Source organism: Protopterus annectens, chromosome 7.part0 (assembly GCF_019279795.1).
Source record: "Protopterus annectens isolate FY-2018-M chromosome 7.part0, PAN1.0, whole genome shotgun sequence".
In the NCBI taxonomy this organism is placed as follows: domain Eukaryota; kingdom Metazoa; phylum Chordata; order Ceratodontiformes; family Protopteridae; genus Protopterus; species Protopterus annectens.
In genome coordinates, this window is record NC_056739.1 from 651,163,026 (window position 1) to 651,184,984 (window position 21,959).

A 21,959-nucleotide genomic window follows, 5' to 3' on the forward strand; every position below is an offset into this window, starting at 1 on the left:
GTTAGCCTTGGAATAGTTCTTAGCCATTGGGATCGACTTTTTCTTGGCTCTACATTCGGGTTATCCCTGCCAGGGTAGCCCTCAGTCGGCCTGAATGCCAGAGGATTAGTATTTCTGCGTCAGTTGCTTTTGATCCAGGACTGACGTCAGGTTGTCAGTGGTATAAAATAAGGCAGCTGACACCATCAACATCAGTCGTTCTTGCCGAGGAACCCGAAGCAGTGTGCACGAGTGCCGGTCGGCCGCTACCAGAGTTTTTCGTTTTCAAATTGAAGTTGAAGTCTTCTAAAGCTAAGTACGCCATTGGGGATCCTTTTTTCTTGCTCTAACCGATGTCAGAAAAAGTTAACAGTTGTCTTGCCTGTGGAAAGCAAATACCACACCGAGACTTTCATTCTTACTGCTTCACTTGCTTAGGCCCAGACCATGACATCTCCTGCTATCGCTTTTGTGCTTTGTTCAATGCCAGAATTATACGTCGTGGGGCCCTTATTGTAGCTAGATATTTTCACTCTTAGTCCTTGAATTCTGATATGACTTCAGTAAGCCATCCAACAACAGATCTTCTGAAAAAAAACGTAAGGATAAAGACAGAGACAGACTGCACAGCTCCAAAACTGCCGATGACGCTTCCATTAATCTAGTCGTCAGTTCTCCGGTCCTCAGTGAGGTGCTTTCAAAGGCCCTGATGCCTGCTTCTGTGGATTCACATGCCACTACCGAGACCCTTTTGGAGTCTGGTATACCACGAGACTCTTCTTCGACTAAGGATCCTGCAAATGTCTCTACCTTGGATGGATCCAGAGCCGCTGAGCAGGCACCAGCTTCCGAGGAAGTACTTTGCACTCCCGATACTCGACCCAGACTGATGACTTCTTTTGCATCTACAGTTCTTTCGAAAACTACCGAGTTTCTAAGGCCCAGGGTACGAACCACACCCAAAAAAACGACGACCCAAGCTCAGGCACCTGCTTCCTTACCTGAATCTCAAATGTTTAAAATGGCGGAAGACCTTATAATGCTTATCAGGGGAAGCCAGGCAAAGAGATTTGTCCCCAGTAGTATTATCTGAGCAGGAGTCGGATGACTGTGATGCATCTGCATATGAAGATATGCAACCCGTCTCTGCTTATGAGGATTCTGGTGCAGAGGAATCCATCCCTTCAGTCTCTCCACCCAAGGACTTTTCCTTTGGGGAAACCCTACATACTTTAAGGGAGCATTTCCAATGTGAATGTCAAGACTACCCTCAGTCAAAAAAGAGACTCAGGGAATTCTTAGATCTTCTACAAGACAGACCTCTGCCATTCCTCCTGTCCTGGATGTTGTGGGTGATGTTTTTATGGAATCCAGTCTGACTCCTGACACCCTTCTTCCTGCTTCCAGGAAACCTGACTGGGAGTCCCTGACTCAAGTTTATTTTCAGAAATTCTACTGCTGACCCCGAGGTCATCCCACCCCCTCAGATAGGGATTTCCAAGCATTAGACAGATTGGGTAAAAAAGCATACACCTCTGCTACTCTTGCTATTAGAGCACTAAGTTGTCAGTTCCATATGCTGAAATATAAGCAACATACCATGGAACACCTCAAACAAAAAATATCTTCTTTTCCTGCTTGTGCAGAAAATAGAGTTACAAGAGTTAATGCATTCTGCAAGTTAAGTAACTGCACCTTACAATGTGGTTTTGATGCCCTAGAAGTATCTTGCAGGGCAGCAGTCACTGGTTTTGTCCTTAGAAGGCATGCTTGGCTTAAGGAACAGCCCTTGCCAGACCATGTCAAATCCAAATTATTGGACGCACCCTTACATAGACAACTTACTTGGCACCATGGCAGAAGAGGTCTTAAAAAAGATGGAAGAAAAAGTTAAATCTATGCAGACAGTTAAAAACTTCTTACAGGTCAAACCACCGAGGTTCAGTAGGCATTGCCCCTCCAAGCACTGGTCCTTTCCTGCCCCCGCCAGGTCAGCTCAGCCCAGACCCAGGGGAAGCAGGTCCCTCAGACAGCCCCAGGGAATGCAGAGATCTAAGCAATGGAGTTCCTCCTCTTCAAAACCAGGGAGTCCAAAGCCGCACCCTCATGGTAAGAACTCATAATGACTTTACACTTCCACCCCCTCCCTCTGCCCACCTACTCTTGCCCCTAGGAGGAAAACTATCCTTCCACACAAGCACCTGGGCCACCATTACCAATGACCACTGGGTCCTCAACATAGTGTCCCAGGGATACAAATTTTATTTCCACACTCTACCAACCCCAGAATGGTTCCCAGATTGTCCTCTACACCAGTGGGCAGAGGCCAAAAAGCAAGTCCTTTCCCTGCTCTCTATGAGGGCAATAGAGCATGTTCCTGCAGAATAGATAGACCAAGGTTTCTACTTCAGACTCTTCCTGGTACCCAGAAAGGAGGACACATTACGCCTCATCCTCGATCTATCCATTCTAAACACCTGTCTGGTAATACCAAAATTCAAAATGCTCACCCTCCAGCAGCTTCTACCTATGCTCTCCAAGGATGCTTGGTTAGCCACCCTAGACCTAAAAGAGGCCTATCTACACGTCCCAGTCAGGGAATCATGCAGAAAATACCTACATTTCTGGGCAAGATCACTGCAATTTCAGTTCTCTGCGCTTCCCTTAGGCTTATCCACTGCTCCCAGAGTTTTCACCAAATGTCTAGCTCCAGCCATTGCTTTTTGCAGACAAATATTCAAATTTACCCATACATAGATGACTACCTGATTCAGGCAGACAGTCAGGAAAAGCTGCTAAAGCACCTGACCTTTATAAAGGACCTACTGACCTCCCTGGGTTATACTATCAACAAAAAGAAATCCAAAGTAGTATCATTAAAAAAATTGTATTCTTGTGATCAAGCCTGGACACAGCATCCCAGATGGCATTCCTTACATCAGAAAAACAAACCTACATGACAGACTACTTCTCTCAGCTAGCCACCAGGACCCAGTTGTCCGCAAGGTAAATCCTGCAAGCTCTAGGGTTCATGGCTTCTTGCATTCTACTCATTCCATATGCCAGACTGCATGTGAGGAAACTACAGTGATGCCTAAAAAGCCATTCGTGTCATCACTCCCAAGACCTGGAAACTCCAATGATACCTTGTCTAAGGAAAGATTTTCTTTGGTGGGCAGCAGCATGCTACCACAACAAGGGACTTCCCTTCTCACAACCCCACGCCTCCCAGACCCTCACTACAGATGCATCAGACTATGCCTGGGGTGCACAGCTGGACTGCAGGTGCATTCAGGGCCAATGGGGCCCTAATCAAATACAACTGCACATCAACCAAAATGAGATGTTAGCTGTTCAGCACGCTCTGACAGCTTTCAGACCCCTACTCTCTCCGGGGCCTCTACTGATCAAAACAGACAACATCATGGTGATGTGGTATATGAACAAGCAGGGAGGGACCCACTTTTATCCTCTCTGCAGGCTCCCCATGACTTTTTGGCACACACCCTCAGCCATGCAACTACACTTGTTAGCACAATTCCTGCCAGGCTCTCTAAACTATCTGGCAGACAACTTGAGCAGAAATCTGCTGGACCCACACGAGTGGCAGCTAGACCAAAGAACCTTCACCCTTGTAACCCAGAAATGGGGCACCCCAAAGGTCAACCTCTTTGCCTTCCACTCCTATCATCAGCTCAGCAAGTACTGCACCAGAGAACCTCACAGCAAGGCCTGGAAAGTGGATGCTCTATCCTTCCCGTGGGTGAACCTCTCAGTCTATGCATTTCCCCCTCTACCACTCATTTCACGGGTACTGCTCAAAGTAAGGGAGGAAAAACTGAGGACAGTCCTGGTTGCCCCAGACTGGCCACACCAGCACTATTACCCACTGTTGCGCAGCCTGTCACCCCTCCCACCATGGCATCTACCTCAGATCCCAACACTCTTGACCCAGAGGAATTGAGAATTCATGCATCCCCAATTGCAGACCCTCAATCTGGCAGCCTGGCTTATTCCTTGACCACTCCACAAGCTGCCAGTCTAAGCAAACAAGTTCTCGATGTTATACATGAGGCCAGACACCCCAGCACTAGAAAGTCTTATGCTGACAAATGGAAAAGGTTTTGCACCTGGATCTAGGCTAAGAGAGCCTGAATGGCACAGCTCTCCCTACCTCTCATCCTGGATTACCTGGCTGACCTACTACACATGGGTCTATCCTTCTCTTCTATTAGAATTCATGCCTCTGCCATTTCTGCTCATTTCAGCACAGAGCCACCTCTTTTCTTACACACTCTCATCAAATGGTTCCTAAGAGGGGCTAACAACCTGAGGCCACCCAGAAGAGCTCCTACCCCAGCTTAGAACCTAAACTTTGTGTTGGAAAAGCTCACCCTGCCCCCCATTTGAACCTGCAGCTTCAGCAGCGTTAAAGTTTCTCTCTTGGAAGACAGCCTTGCTTCTGGCCATCACTTCAGCAAGAAGAGTATCCAGGCTATAAGCACTTATGGCTGTAGATCCCTTCATCATTTTCCATGCTGAGGGTCTCCCTCAGGACTAACCCATCCTTCATGCCAAAAGTGTTGTCCAGTGTGGCTGTCAACCAATCTGTGTATTTGCCCACTTTTTTCATAACCCTCAAAACAAGGGGGAAAGGATTCAGCACTCTCTAGATGTGTACAGACAGCTCAGATTCTACCTAGACAGGACTAAATCTTTTAGAAAAATTGATCAATTGCTAGTCAACTTCGCTGCAGGAGCAGAGGGCAAGGCCATATCCAAACAAACCATTTCCAAATGGATAGCACACTGCATCCATTTCTGCTACAAACAGCACAGGAAACCTCCCCCCAAGGGGGTCAGGACACATTCCACCAGAGCAATCTCCACCCACCAGGGACTTCCTGAAGGCTGCAACATGGACATCTGTTCATACCTTCACCAAGCATTACCACCTGCCTGTCTTCTCCAAATCCAGGGCAGGCTTTGCCACCGCAGTCTTGCAGGGCATCCTAGCCAGCCCCCAGTCTTCTTGACTGCCTCCACCCTTTTCTTCAGCTTTGGGAATCAACCCAAATGTGATGACTGCAGCAGTGAAACACGAAGAACATATTACAGTTGTGTACACTTACCATAAATGTAGATGTTCGAGTGTATTCACTGTTGCAGTCCTGATTTCCCTCCCTACATCCCCCTTGTCTCTCTCTCTCTCTCTCTCTCCTTTCAAGGAAGTTTTGGTATTTACTTTCTACTGGTGGTGTTCTTCCACCATAACCTAGCTCCCTCTTGGGAGCTCCTGACAGGGCAAGAAAAATTGATGTAATGGCGTCGGCTGCCTTATTTTATACCACTGACGACCTGACGTCAGTCCTGGAGCGACAGCAACCGATGCAGAAATACTAAGCCTCTGGTATTCGGGCCGACTGAGGGCTACCCTGGCAGGGATAACCCAAATGTGATGACTGCAACAGTGAATACACTCGAACATCTACATTTATGGTAAGTGTACACAAGTGTACTTTATGGTCAGATCTGAGAAGCGAAGATATTCCACTGGGTGAGGAACATCAGCCTCCTGTGCTTGTGAGTACAAGGTCAAGAATGTTTGTACCCCTGGTAGGCAAATGACAAACTGCTGCAGTTGTTGGTAATAACAAACAATACCCGTCAACCACTGACAGCAAGAAATCTGAACAAAGCTGTAAATAATGGGGGGGGCGCCGCCCAAAAATAGAGGCAATTTTTAAATACTGCTCTTATAAACTTAAAACATAGAGAGAATAACAGGTTTTGCATCAGCATGGATTTTTTGAAGGGTATACAATCTGAATCTTGACTGTATCATTATTTTCTGAATTTTCTCAATGATTTGCCAGTAATTTGCCAAAACCCCACAATTTTGAGAAACAGATCAAAAATATGAAGCACAAATCTGGGCATTCTGTGAAAATCTGTATAGTTGAGAGGTATGTTAACAAAGTTTAGGAATCTTGATTATAAGCTGTATAATATGGAAGGACTTTCTTACAACAGTGGACTTGTTCCTAAAGCATTTTTTAGTCAGGTAAAGCACTTCTATATTATACAAAGTACTTCACTAGCTTAAAACCCCCTTGAGTACCCACTTCCCTATAGGTCCTTTCTGACTCAGTTACACAGCAAACTTTTTCATTTCTTCTAGCATGTCAAAGGGTCAGTTGCTAGCGTCCTCTCCTGCTCAGCTGGTGAATCTGGGAATATTGAGGCAATGTTACAATTGCCTCATGTACACAGACAACCCTCTCCTCCTCCCACAAAACACAAATACATGCGAGAGATGCAACTATATAGCCAAACTGGAGGCTGAGCTCTCTCAACTCAGGACTGGCAAAACCAGACAGGAGGGGAAGGTAACCACACACACCATAAACCCAGTCTCACATAGAACTATCACTACAAATCAAACACATAAACACACAAAGACATACTCGGAGGCACTGATCAAAAATCTACAAAAACAGCAGAGGCCTCCAAAGCAGACACCCAAACAACTGCCACCTCATGACATAACACAAGCAACACATAGATCACAAAGTCAGTGTGCAAATCAGTCACAGCCCTTAAGGCCAAACACAATGCCAGACACACTTGTTATAGTTGACTCCATAGTCAGACACACTGACATCCCACTCACCAGACTGAACAAGGAGAGGGTCACAGTAAGCTGCCTGTCGGGCGCTAGAATCCGCCACATAACACAAGCACTCAGGTCACTCCACAGCAAGTACAAGTATGACTCAGTCATTGTCCATGCCGGTGTGAATGACCTGAGATGTACCTCCCTGGACTACATGAAAAGAGACATAAAGGAGCTCTCAGATTATGTAGCCCAGGCTGGTATGACCCTGACCCTGAGCAGTATCCTACCTTCACCAAGAATGATGCCACAATACAGAGACAAAATGATCAGTTTTAATAATTGGCTTAATTTCTGGTGTCATTCTAAGGGGATCCAATGTCTGTCTGCCTGGAATGACATGCTTGACAAGCCACGCTGCTTCGCAAGGGACGGCTTGCACCTGTCACCCCTGGGTTTCCAGATATTGGCAAAGGCTCTTGCCACCCCCATAGTGCCTTTTTTAGACAAGGCTCAAATTCTAAACCCACCGCCCTACAAAACAATAATGGAAAAAAACTAAGGGTAATGCTGCTCAGTGCCAGAAGTCTAAATCTCAAGATGCACGCCCTCAAAGCCCTCCTCAGTATGGAGAACATTGATGTCTGTGTTGTGAATGAAACCTGGTTCAAGGCTCCTGAGAGCACCCTGGCACTATCAGGTTTTACCTCATATCATGCGTTTCGGCCCCAAAACCCGGACCGTACCACAAAAGGAGGGGGTGTATCCATATTCATCAAGGATACCCACACCTCCAGGCTGGTGGCAACTCACGAAGCATCAGAGACCCTTCAGGTGCAATTAACCATAGGCAAAACTGCTCTACAGTTTGTAGCATGTTACAGGCCACCCTCTCAAACTCAGGAACCCCACACAGCCTTCCTGAAGACACTGGAGAGTATAAATGTCTCTCCAAACACCATCATATTGGGTGACTTCAACTACCCAAACATAGACTGGGAACATTACTCAAGCCCCAATACCCTAGCCCAAAGGTTCCTGGAGTTCATAAACTCAAATGCTATGGAACAACTTGTCACCATTCCCACAAGAGGTGAAAATATACTAGACCTGATCATCACAAACATGGGGACAAAATGCTCCACACCGGAAGTATATCCCTCATTGGTGAGATCAGACCATAAACTAATCTCACTGGAGATCCACATCCCGCCCCCACCCCCAACAAAAAAGACCACAGTGAAGAACTTCTCAAAAGCCAACTTCACACTTCTTAAGACTGGTGTGGTATCCTTCAAGGCCCCTGAGCCATTGGAAACCACAACCCACGCTGCTGAATCCCTTACAAATGATTTCTACGAGCACTTCCAGGATTGCATGGATCAAGCAATCCCAAATAAAATCAAGACCCTTTCCACCAAAGGCAAGCGCCTGATCTGGTGGACCCCAGCCATAAACAAACTTTACAACAAGAGAAGAAAGCTACTACAAGATAGAGCAAAATCCCTAAAAGGGAAGACATCTCTGATCAATACTAGTAAAAAACTACGATCACTCATAAAATCATCCAAGGCCAACTTTGAGAGAAAAATCGCCAAGGACTCAAAAGACAATCATAAGGCCTTCTTTAGCTATGTTAGAAATCTGGGTGGAAACTCCCAGATATGCTCAGAATTAGTCCAAAATGATACAAAAATCACTGAACCCACAGACATTGCAAACATACTGGCAGACAGGTTCAGTGAAAAATTCTCCCCTCCCTCCCCCCCAAAAGGAGAAATATCTGTCCCAGCAGAGTGTAGCCTTCCAATCATCTCAAATGCCCAGGTGAGAGCTGATCTCTCTAAAGCTAAAACACAGCATCAATGGGACCGGATGGTGTCCCCGGCTGTGTGCTACACGAACTCAATGAGGAACTAAACCCACACATAAGGCTGCTGTTTAATCTTAGCCTTACCACAGGATACATACCCAAAGAGTGGTGTACGGCAACTGTGGTCCCACTCCACAAAGGCGGTGCTTCTACGGACCCTGGTAATTACCGCCCCATAAGCTTAACAAGCCTGGTCTGCAAAGCTATGGAGAGGATCATAATGGAACTCATAAATAAAGACATAGGGGACCTACAGACATTGGATCCTACCCAATTCGGCTTTGTCAAGGGCAGATCATGCCTCTTGAACTTGGTCGTCTTTTGAAACAGTCACCAAGGCCATTGATGAGGGTAAGGCAGTTCACACAGCCCTACCTTGACCTTGCAAAAGCTTTCGACACAATACCCCACTCGGGTATCATAGAAAAGCTCACCAGCTTAAATGTAAACCCATATGTCACAAGATGGGTTGCAAACTGGCTCAAGGACAGAACCCACAGGGTTAGAGTTGCTGGTGCCATGTCAGACTCCAAGCCGGTCACAAGCGGTGTCCCACAGGGCTCAGTCCTGGGCCCCTCTTGTTCGGCATCTACTTTTCAGAAGTGCAGGCAAACATAGGAGGATTGTGGCTGACAAAGTTTGCAGATGACTGCAAACTGGGCGCCATAGTTGAAAATCCATCAGACACAGATATCCTTCAGAGAGGTCTCATAGAAACGGATAACTGGTGCCAGAGCCATGGCCTTAAGCTAAACGCCAAAAAATGAATAGTCATACCCTTTGGTAAAACAAGGTAACCCCAAGTTACCACATAGGTGGCAATCCATTAAGCACAGAAGAGGTTATCGGGGACCTGGGGACCCAAGTTGACAGTAACCTTTCTTTTGACACTCACATTGCCAAAGTGGTTAGGAGGACCTTCTACATTGCCCACCTGATTATGAAGGGATTCACATCCAGAACAAGGGAGGTCATTGTTCCCCTGTACTCTTCACTTATCAGACCAATGATTGAGTACAATGCCCCATTCGGAATGTATCTTACCCGACACCTGCAGCAATTGGAAAGACCCCAAAAGTTCCTCACCAAAAGGATAAAGGGGCTCAAAAATATTCCATATGCTGCCCGACTGAAGAAACTCCAGCTCTATTCAGTCGCATACCGTCTGCTCAGAGGTGACCTGTGCCTGACATACAAGGCCATGTCCAACCCGGAATTAATGGACATGCTCCACCTCAAAAAATCCAAATCCACCAGAGCCACAAGAGCAAGAGACTTAAACCTCAACACGGATATAAATAGGACGTGCTGGAGGGACAGATTCATCACGCAGAGACTCCCTATGCTGTGGAACAGAATCCTGGTCCATGTGAGACAGAGCACCTCGCTGGCTCTGTTCAAGAGGAATCTTGACCAGTGGATGGGAGATCATAGGTTTACCTCGGGGATCATCTCTGTATCACTGCTGGACAGAGGCACGGCAAACTAATGGGTATAGTATTCTTCAACCTAAGGGGTGGTGAAAGCCACACAACTCTGGCTAGTCTTATAAATGCCCTAGGGCAGATAGCCTAGTATGAACCTATGAACCTATATGTTGGTCAAAAGTTAGGTCACTCTCCACATAAGTTCCCAAATACAAACAACTAAGTCAACTTCTAAGGATGATCACTTATTTATTTATTTACATATTATATATTGATATTATTTCAATCAATAAATGAGCTTTCTAGTAGTGAAGAAGTATGAAATTTAATTTATTTGTTGCCAGTTTTAAATTTAGAATGGTTAACACTCCTCAGGGTATGACATACCAACCTGATACAAGTCATGCTACCTTGAGCCACTGATGTCTGAATGTAAAAGGTCCATCTTTCGCACAATTCTTTGCAGGTTTATCATCTGACAGGTGTCACATAGATCAAATTCAGTATGATCCTGACAAAGTTAATGTCCCTAAAGAGAAGAGAATGAAGACCATGGGAGGAGCGAAAGAGCACCACTTAGCATTTAGTCAAGATGTTTGCAGATTATATTTGTCCCTAAAGAGTTTGAGATAACTCAGTCACAGCCACAGACCAAGTTTACTTGTCTTACAGAAAACAGTGTACTGATTTTACATGACTTATTACGCCTTGAGAAGTCTAATTCAAAGAATCATTCAAAGCAGAATCACTGTATTTTGTTTGAAAGGCATAACTGTGTGGCTTATACAGGCTTTACTAAGAGTTTTCTGAAATACTCGTCCCTCTCATTTGGTTATATAGGCAGAGCTGAATGATTAGTAGATCTGAAATATGTTTAATTCTCCCTGAATTCTTGGAAATGTTGAAAACTATCAAAATGTAGCACACCCATACACACTGGTTCAAAACTGTCATTGTTCAGTTTAACTCTTATCTGTTGTTACTTTATAGGAAATGATGGGTAGAGTATGTAAAAATGTTTGCTTATGGTAAACTGTTATTTAAGCCATTGGTGAGACAAAGAATTGACCATTAAAGTTGCTTATAAAGTCCAATCTTTTCTGGTGAAAGCACCAGTAATAGCCTGCTGATACTGTTGAAGAGTGTGGTCGAAATAATTTAAACTAACGCCAGAAGCATTAATAAAAAGTAGCACGAACTTTATCCATTGCTCACAGTGGAAGGAGTTGACAGTGAAGTTGAAATGGCAATGTGGTTTAAATACAGAATTTCCATTTCTCCATTCTTGGACTTTAGTCTTGATTTGTGGATGTCCTAGACTTTGGCCTTTGAGTCTTTGATGGATATCCCGTCTTCAGGGCCATCCATTCTGTCAGATGCAGAGATCCCTTCTTTGGTGCAGCCCTCTCTCTCTCTTTTTGGGAGGGTGGCATCTGCTTTGGACAGAGGTTCCTCGAGTCTGGCAGATATCTTGTCAGCCTTCAAGGTTATGGATAATATGATTGCTTCTCTGAGAACAGATATTCAGGTTTCTCGGTTCCTCCTCTGAGGACTCTGATTCATTACCTTCCAGTGTGTCAAGAAAGATGACATGTAAAAGGAGACACATCAACTCCCATTCTGAGTCTGTCACTTTGGACACGGACTCTGATGATCGAGAAGGTTACCCACAGTACCCTCTGGGGGATATCATCTTTGGTGAAATTCTTGAGTTAATGCTGCAGAGGGGAGATTGGCCAACAGACCCTTCATCTCTGGATAAGGAGGTCCTTTATGAGGCCTATGGCACAGCACTATCTGCTTTGGAGGTGGTTCTTCTGTATCCCCTGCAGACCTAATTCACTTTTTTTGTCAAGAAATCATGGCAGGAGTCAGATACTTGTAAATCCATACTGCTGAAGCTGGATAAGATACTGACCTCCTAAGGAGAAAAGATTTGTGTGAAAGGTCCCCTGGTTGATTCCATTATTGTGGCCGCAGTAAGTGAAAAGAACTTACAAAGGATATATCCACTATTTATCCACCCAACAGGGAATCTCAGGCTATGGACAGATTAGGGAAGTGGATTGTGGTTCAGAAACATTTGCTGTTGGGGTCCTTGAAGTACACCACACATAAGAATAGTTTTCAGAGACCTGACATAGCAGATGTTATCTTTGAAAAGACCTTCTACCCCAGAATAGGGGAAATAAAGGCTACCTTGAATACCATGTACAGCATCCAATCACTTCATGCAGCTGATAAGCTTGTGTGGTGGGGGTATGCATCACAAAGAGGTGTCTTGTTTGGCTTCTTTATGACTTTCTGGACAGCTACAAGGTGTCTTTCATTAATACCCCATAGGCTAGATCTTCCTTGTTTGGGCCTTCAGTTAGAGTGGATACAGAAGTATGAGCAGGATGGTAAGATACTTTTTACCACTGGATTCAGATTTGTGAACACTTGATCATACAATAGAAACCAAAAAGGGTCAAAGTTGTCTTGGTTTTGAAAGTCTTAAGCATTAGACCTTTGACTCCAGATATCCAGAGCAGAGCAGAGATGACTACTTTAACAGATGGAGACCCAAAGTTAGAGGGGGTCTGCAAAATTGAGATATCGAGGGCTGCTCTCTGAAAGGCAACCAAATTGTCCCTGAAGGGCTACCCGACTGCTCCCCTCTATAAGTAGAAGTATTTTATCCCTCTCCTATACAGGCACGTATGATCATTACGCAGGACTTCAGTATGAGGGTTAGCATCCTGAGGCTGTTCAGTTCCCTTTTCCTAGCACTTCCCTTAAACAGTTTCGACACTTCTGGATTCCCTCACACACTAGTGAAAAGTGAGCAAAAGGGAAATTCTTTTTCTGCTTCAAAAAAGAGCCATTCAAGAGGTCTCATGAGACCGGGTCAGGATATTACTCAAAATTATTCATGGTTCCCCAGAAATATAAGAATATTGCCCCCTCAACCTTTGAGGACACAGCAAATAAATGCTTATTAGCAGATAAATTTAGTTCAGACTTCCCCCAATCCGTCTAACTTCCCCCTGTGTGATCTGCACCCCCCCCCCAAAAAAAGATCACCTCTGAGCAAGTTTTAAAGGCCCTCTTGGAGTTGGGGGGAGGGAGGTATTCAGTAGATTTATGAAGCATGCTAATGTGCTAGAGTGCTTTCCTGTCATTATGACATTGTGTCACAGTACTGCGCTTTACTCTGCTCGACATCAGCATTTCAAATGGCTTCATGTCTGGAACATGGCGAACAGCAGTGGTCATGCATTATTGTGGACTTCTAAAATAAAAGGCAACTTGCATGTGGAGGGAAGATCCTGCCTGCTTAACCTAGTGAACTTTCTTTGAAAACATTTGTGAGGTTTTCAGTCAGGGTGAAATAGGTGTGCACAATGTACTTTGACCTAGCCGAGGTCTTTGATATCATCCCATACTGGGCACTATGGACAGACTAATCAAACTAAATGTAGATCCTTATGTAACCCACTGGATAGCTAACTGGTTCACAGACAGAACCCACCAAACTGGGATTGTGGGTTCACTCTTTACTAAAAGATTTGTTACCAGTGGGGCCCTCAGGCTGCTCCTATTTAGTATTTATTTAGTTAGTTGATGGGATAGATAGTCTCCATGTAGAATGGTGTTTGGCTTAATGCACAGGGACTCTATACTGGTTAGGTAGGAGGTATGGTCTGAGGTGTGGGGGGCATGGGGGTCCTTTAGCTATGATGTGATAAGGGGTTTTGTTTATAGCAAGTTTGACGTGGACAAGTTCCATGTAATTGTCTTGTTTAACGAGTCTGGAGGTGAGGTGTTTTTTGTAAGAACAGAGAGATATCTCTGCCTTTAGTGCCTACTTTTTAATGTGATTGGCAGGTATAAGTGATTGGTATTGAATCCCTCAACAAATGGAGTGCTTTCACCAATCTAGAACTAGATCTCCATAATTGCATCCATTTTTAAGGATAAGCAGTGCTTGCAGGCTTGTAGGGTATGGAGGTTTTTTGTTTAGACTCCTATCATTGAACATTAACACCTTGATGTTGTACTGAGTCTGTTTAGTTTTGTTGGAATCTTTAAAAGATTGACTTTGCCAAAAAAGACACTATGATTGTGAACAAGGTCTTACCCAAAATACTGAAACCTTGGGGGAGGGGGTGCAGGCCATCCCTGGCAAAGCAGTTTAGACTGTTTAACATCACTTCCTGGGTTGGTGCATATTATATATCCTTAGAATGATACCAGAATCTAAACCAGAGTTTGAAGTTCTTTACCTTTTGCTCATATTGTGACATTATCTTTGGTGATAGTAGAATATTGCTCAAGGTCAGGCTCGTATTTCCAAGAGCTTCATTGTGTCTCTCTTTGTACATACTAAGGAGGTATGTCTCAAGTCATTTACATCTATGTGTACCTTGACTGTGTCATTTGTGTACTTGTGGTGTAGGGAGTGAGTGCTTGTGTGATGCAGAAAATCGTGACATCTGATAGGAAACTGTTCGTAACCCTCTTTGCACAGCCATGGTGAATGGTGCATTGGTATGACTCACTGTGGAATCCCCTGTGACAAGAATATCCTGTGTGGTGGTTTGCATTATAGAGTTTTGGACTTTGTGTATGTTTGGTGGATTCTGCCTTTGATGTCTTTCTTTGGTGTTGCTGAGGGTAATCATTTCTTGAGTTCTATTGTGGTGGCCTCTGTGGTTTAGGTAGGTTACTTCTGAGAGGCTCAGCATGTGTAGGTCTTTGAGTTTGCTGTGAGATGTTTGAGATTGGTTTAGTGTGGTACTCTTTGGTGCTGACAACCCTGACTGCTGTTTGTATTGGCTTCTTTTATGACATTTGCCTCCAATAACTCTCATACACTGTGGCAGACTGAGTAGTAGGTGGTTGTCAAGAGACACTATGCAATTGGTAAATTGTCTCAGGATGCCTATTTGAACCAAACTGGCTGCAGAGACCGTTGGAAGGTGCAGATTCATGTTACCATTTGCTGACCACTGTAGACTGAAGGAGGAGAAGTGCCTATGAAATTACGAGTTAATTGACTGGAGTGCTGTCTGTCTAAAAACAATCAGTGTAAATCACTGCACAAAGAGGAACACGCCACTTCAAGCAAACCCAGTGCTCATTCTACAACTAGTGAAAAAGTACATTGAGAATTACTGGTGTAGGTTATATGAAAAATAACTACATCTGTATAGTACATAGTTAAACAAGGCTGCCCAAATGTGAGCAACTTATAATAGCAAAGAATTAAAAAAATATATATTCCACTGAGCCCACTGACCAGTAGCAAAACAGCGCAATTCAAGTTCTCCAAGCAACCAGAGACCTAGAAATGGCATAGTTCTTCCAATGAACTTGCTAGAGTTTAATTAAAGCAGCTCTGAATAATGCCAAAAGTAAGTGCAGAACTATGTCAATAACTCAGTAGGAAATACAAAAGTACTTACTACTAGCAGAGAAACACCTAGGATATGTCAAATCAAGTTTAGAACAGTGGAACAGTCTTAATCAGTAGCTTGGATGTTTAGTGATGCTTAGTTCAGGGTGAATGAGCACAAGGCTGTGCAAATGCAAGCAAATTATAACAGGAGAAAAATACAAACATTTTCCACTGAACCAATGGTCAGTAGCAAAGAAGCACAATGTAAGGTTCTATAGGCAATCAAAGATATAGATATGGCTTAGTTCTTCCTCTACTCTCACTAGCATTTAAAAAAGCAGTTGTGACTCATTTCAATAAGTGCCAAAAATAAGAGCAGAGCTAGTCTGTCTTCTGCATTACTGCTAGGCAAATGAAAATAGCAAAACCACATACATTATCTGTATTTTAGAAAAACTGATGCCCAGTCTACATTCACTACCATATAAAACTGGCTGTCCAAGCGTCGTCTCCTACTTAATCCCAAAAAAACTAAAATGCTCATATTCCCAACAACCCAAAGGTCTGTACCCTTCTCCTTCACCATAAATGCAAAAGACGGGACAGCCATTTCCCCCGACCCCAATACAAAATTACTGGGTGTCATTATAGACGATAACTTAAAATTTGACCACCATGTAAATCAAACCATCAAGAACATCAATAAAAAACTTGGGTCACTCTATAGAATCAAAGCCTTCCTCACCCCTCCAGCTAAAATAGCCATTGCTCGCTCCCACCTACTTTCAGCACTCGTCGTATATGCCTCCCCCCTTCTCGCCAGTGTAAATAAATCTGAACTTAATAGACTAACAACCTGTTATAATCACATTGCCAGGTTTGCTACAGGCCTGCCATTCAGAACCCACCACTGCATTAACCTCAAACAGCTTGGATGGTTGGAATTTCCTAATCTAATCCAGTACAATCTGCTGATAACGGCTAACAAAATCCTCTACAACCCAGATAATACTCCAGCCCTTAGAAATTCTATCCTCCCCCATAACAACACACAACTGCTCCACTCATCTAATAAGCTACAAATCCAGACAAAATTAACAATGCAGCTGGCATGGCCATATTTGCAAACTCGGTAGGTAGAATCTGGAACATACTTCCAGCTGGCATGACCATGCTGTCCTCCCTATGCCAATTTAAAGCCACAATTAAACAACATCTGGCATTAAATTGGCTATGCCACTGTGACAAGCCTGGCTAAGCCATCAACATGAATGTAATTTACTTATCTAATCGCTATTGTTAATTTCTCCTGACTATAACCAGGGTAATTTGTATCCTGAAAACTTGTCTAGTCAATGCTTAACTATGTACTTTTGGAAATAACGTACATGTAAATTTGTACTATTTAGTCTTAATGCATTTTCTATCTGCATTTTTATTTTATCTGCATTTTTATTTTATATTATTTTTTATTTTCTTCATTTTGTGTTGGTACTTGTATATGTTTGGAGCTTATCTCCCCGGGCCTCCGCTGTAAATGGACTTTGATCCAGTTGGACTATACCAGTCAACAAATGTTAAATAAATAAATAAAAATAAACAGTGAACAGTAATCATCTTTTTGTGATAGATATGCTCGACTTTCTTACCTATACAATATGTCTTCCTTTAAAAATAAATGTTGGTGTAAGAGACAACTTCAGGGGAGGGGAATGACCAAGCCCTGAAAGACACTGTAATAGGTATTGAATATTTTTTCTGAGGTTTGTGATGGTTGTCAGTTCTGTGAATGACTTGGTTAACTGTCCTTGGGTCAGCACCAGTCAGTCACAACTCTCTGACATTGTATGCACATAGCCCCCGGCACAAACATTCACACATGCAAACTCCCCTTCTAATTTAGATGGGGGGGGGTGTGAAGACTTTCTTTGGCCGATGGGCCATTGTAATTTAGGCTACCATTTGCAACATCATGCCTCACAGAGGCTGCGCAAGCTGCAAGGCGTAGATCTGATGTGAGACTGGCAGTTACTGCGAGTACATGATCAAACTCAGGAGCAGAGAACTATGCAAGGCTCTCAGTAACTGTACCCCACACCCCCAAAAAGTTTTTTGGGAGACCAACAGTGACCCAGTCTGTCTGTAGAAGTCTTCATCTGTAGAGGTCATTACTAGGGTATTTTTCTTTTCATTTATGTCAGCATGTTATTTGCTTGAATAAATGGTAAATATTAATTTGTTTATTATTTAACACAACTTTACTATTTTATCCCCCTACTATCTCCTTCACAACAGATGCCACTGTGCTGCTGCATTAGAAAGAGATCTTTTAAGGAATGAATGAAGAAGTCCAAGAAATCAGCATGAAGAGAAGCTGGAATTAGCAAGTTTGTCCATATTGTGAAGCAGTGTCATTTTAGGATCCATTTAAGTTCTCTGATTAATGTATTTTATTTTAAATTTTAGTGTTTCCATATCACTACTAGATCTCGACTGTACTTTATTGTTCGATTTGAGACTTGTCATCTTAACTTTTACATTTTTGTGAATAGGAAGAGCACAGATAAAACTGACTGCACCTGTTCCCTAATTAGCAGAGAAACTGCAGCTGTTAACTTCATTAGTTTAAAAAATCTATGCAGCAGATATGTTTCCATCAGCTGTTAAAATATGTGTAGTTAGTAATCCAAAAATATTAAATGCATTTCACATTAAGTTGTTTAAAGCTGTCAAGAAAGAAAGCCCTATAGAACAGTTCTTAATTGACCGATGCTTAAAATATTATGAGTAATTATTGCCATACATTATATTAGTTTCTAAGATGAAATCCTGACAGGAGTGTTCTAACATGAGTAATTAATGTTTTTGTATGATTAAATGATAATTAAAAGAATGGATTATCTGTGACATACATTTAAACAGCATCAGTTACTTGTCTCCTCCCCCCATAAAACAGTATTTGTGGTTTCAAAACAGCAAATTCTTATAAGGAACCAACCACAGCAACAGGAATGTAGTAAAATAGTAGTCTTTTATTAAATAGAGGGTGCTTTCATGCCCAAACTGAGCACTTCTTCAGACCAATAAAACCAAAAACAACTAACACCAATATATGCAAAAAGGAAATTACATCACTTAATTGATTAATACATAGATAAATAGCTACTATTTAACTTTATGAACTTTTAAAATTGGTCTTAAGGGGACATGACCATTTAACCCTGGATGTTTATCAGCCTCTAACCTTGTAATCCAGTTTATTTCATGTTGTTCGTAATATTCTTGACATCCCCAAAACGTTTCCCAAAACTTAAACATTCTAAAGCCCTAAATTTGTTTACATGTGTATCATCTCTATAAATTACATGTTTCGCTAGGGCATTCCTAGTGTCCCTGTTCCTAATAGCCAGGTGATGCTCTCTTATCCTCTCCTTCAACATTCTATTAGTTTTTCCTATGTAGAAACAAGGGCATGCTTGACAGCATGCTAAATACACCACATTCAAAGTCGAGCAAGTGGAACAGGTCTTGAGCTCAAACTCTTGACCAGTGATTGGATGTCTAAATATTGTGTTCTTTTCTATGTACTTAGAAAAACTACAGTTCCCACATGGTACTGTCCCTATGAACTTAGGCTTATTAGCCTTCTCCTCATCTTTATAGCACAATAGTCTTTTCAAAAACTTTTTGTTCTTAAAAACAAAATGCAGACGATCCCCTATGACATCTCCGATCTCAGTATTCGATAATAATATGGGCCAGTTTTTCTTAATTATACCACAGAAAACATTTGTATCATTGGTATAATGCATCAAAAAGTTAACCTTCTTTCTACTCTCATTGACCCCCCATCTGATTCACCTGTGCATGCAAAACACCTCTGGAAAAACACGGTTGAGCTGAGCCATGCCTAGATGCTTCTGCAGTCTTGATCATTCTGGAAATCTCTGTATCTCTATAACCTTGATCCTTAAATTCAGATGCAAGCATGTTTAAATTAGAATCAAATGTGTTCTCTTTACTATTAAGTCTCGAGATTCTCATCCTCTGCCCTTTTAACACATTCTTAAAAACTCTAGAGGGATGCATGCTATCCCTCCTTAGAGTAGTATTCATATGTCATGGCTTCTTGTAAAGCCTTGTGGCAATAGTATTATCTTGCATTCTATACACTTCGACATCTAAAAAATTTAGAGTGAATTTGCCTGTTGTACCCACCCTAAATGGATTACCTAAAATATATAAAAGTTTAGATGAACCTCCCATGCGACCAATTGTTTCTGGGAGTGGGTTGGGTGACTGAAGCACTTTCTATTTATGTTGAAAAGGAGTTAAGGGGGTTAGTGGATCTTTCTCCTACTATTTTAAAAGACGCCAAGGAGTTTTTAAATGATTTATACACATGTATCCATGATCTTGAAAATATAGGGGATGTGTATTTTTTAACCCTGGATGTACAGTCACTTTTTACTTCTCTACCGAATGATGTAGGCCGGAATTTTTTTACAAGCTTATTTGAAGGAACACAGCAAATTTAGTGATATGAAGATAGCATTGATTTGCTCTTACTAATTTTGATATTAGCGAATAATATGTTTTTATTCAATGATACCTACTATTGGCAGAAGCAGGGGTAGCCATGAGTACCCCCTGCGCAGTTATGCCAATTTAGCTATGTCCTATTGGGAGCATACACATGTTCTGCGTGATAACCAGTTTAGTGAGCACATAAAGTTTTTCAAGAGATTTGTGGACAATATTTTTATTTTGTTCGAAGGCAGTGAAGGTGATATTCCAGACTTCATTGAGTTATCTACATAGTGCAACCTCTTTTTTGAAATTCACATTTAAATGCTTAAGATCTGTCATAGATTTTTTAGATGTCAAAGTGTATAGAATGGAAGATAATTCTATTGCCACAAGGCTTTACAGGAAGCCATGACATATGAATACTACTCTAAGGAAGGATAGCATGCATCCCCTAGAGTTTTTAAGAATGTGTTAAAAGGGCAGAGGATGAGAATCTCGAGACTTAATAGTAAAGAGAACACATTTGATTCTAATTTAAACATGCTTGCATCTGAATTTAAGGATCGAGGTTATAGACATTCAGAGATTTCCAGCATGATCAAGACTACAGAAGCATCTAGGTATGGCTCAGCTCGACCGTGTTTTTCCAGAGATGTTTTGCATGAACAGGTGAATCAGTTGGGGGTCAATGAGAGTAGAAAGAAGGTTAACTTTTTGATGCATTATACCAGTGATACAAATGTTTTCTGTGATATAATTAAGAAAAACGGGCCCATTTTATTATCGAATACTGAGATCGGAGATGTTGTAGGGGACCGTCTGCATTTTGTTTTTAAGAACAAAAAGTCTTTAAAAAGACTATTGTGCTATAAAGATGGGGAGAAGGCTAATAAGCCTAAGTTCATAGGGACAGTACCACGTGGGAACTGTAGTTTTTCTAAGTACATAGAAAAGAACCAAAAACAATGTGGAGCACCAAACACCAAACTGGTAAACGAAAATATAGTCCAAAAACTGAGAACCAAGTGTTGATTGTAAATTTAATTCAGGTGATAGAGTGGTGGCGACTCAAAACAGAAATCAAATACATCCAATACATCAAGCGCTTTCACCCAGGCTCTCCCAGGCTTTCTCAAGACAAACTGCTATGCATCTCAGTGGATCTATTTATACTGAACCTTACCAGTTAACAGTATAATTAGTCTTTCAATCAATCAATTAAAAGCACTCTTTGCTATTTAATTACAAGTTTTTCCTTTGTAATAAATGTTGAACAACTATTATAAACAACTTTAAAAACAATTTAACCATTGTCTATACATACTTACTTTAATTACAAGTTTAAACTCATTAATAAAAAAGTATAAAGCCCTAAATACTTAAACACATTTTAAACACATTTTAAAAACTTTTTTACTATTTTAATTGCAACAAACCAGCAGATGTTACTAAAATTCCAAGATTATTTATGATATATTGCCACTACATATGTAAAAAATAATGAAAATAAAAACCAAACTCTTAAAAACTTTTTATATACCTTTCTTAATAAACTATAGTATTTGAATGTGTGAGCTATTATAACTTCGCCCTTCTGATTTTAAGTATACTACTTAAGCTTAGGGCATCATCATAGAAAAGAACACAATATTTAGACATCCAATCACTGGTCAAGAGTTTGAGCTCAAGACCTGTTCCACTTGCTCGACTTTGAAGTGTATTTGGCATGCTGTCAAGCATGCCCTTGTTTCTACATAGGAAAAACTAATAGAATGTTGAAGGAGAGGATAAGAGAGCATCCCCTGGCTATTAGGAACAGGGACACTAGGAATGCCTTAGCGAAACATGTAATTTATAGAGATGATACACATGTATACAAATTTAGGGCTTTAGAATGTTTAAGTTTTGGGATGTCAAGAATATTACGAAACAACATGAAGTAAACTGGATGATAAGGTTTCAAGCTGATAAACATCCAGGGTTAAATGGTCATGTCCCCTTAAGACCAATTTTAAAAGCTCATAAATTATTTAAATAGTAGCTATTTATCTATGTATTAATCAAGTAAGGGATGCCCTTTACTTTTTGTATATATTGGTGCTAGTTGTTTTTGGTTTTATTGGTCTGAAGAAGTGCTCAGTTTAGCCATGA

General features: G+C 41.9%; 1 protein-coding gene across 3 annotated transcripts in view; it reads left to right on the plus strand.

Moving 5' to 3' along the window:
* HMG20A (high mobility group 20A) overlaps positions 1-18,185 on the plus strand; it is a 1,114,809-nt gene extending 1,096,624 nt beyond the window's left edge. For all 3 annotated transcript variants that reach the window (XM_044077218.1, XM_044077217.1, XM_044077219.1), the window contains exon 10: positions 17,574-18,185. The gene's annotated coding sequence lies outside the window, so the exon portion shown is untranslated. The remainder of the gene's footprint in view (positions 1-17,573) is intronic.
* Positions 18,186-21,959: the final 3,774 nt, after the last annotated feature.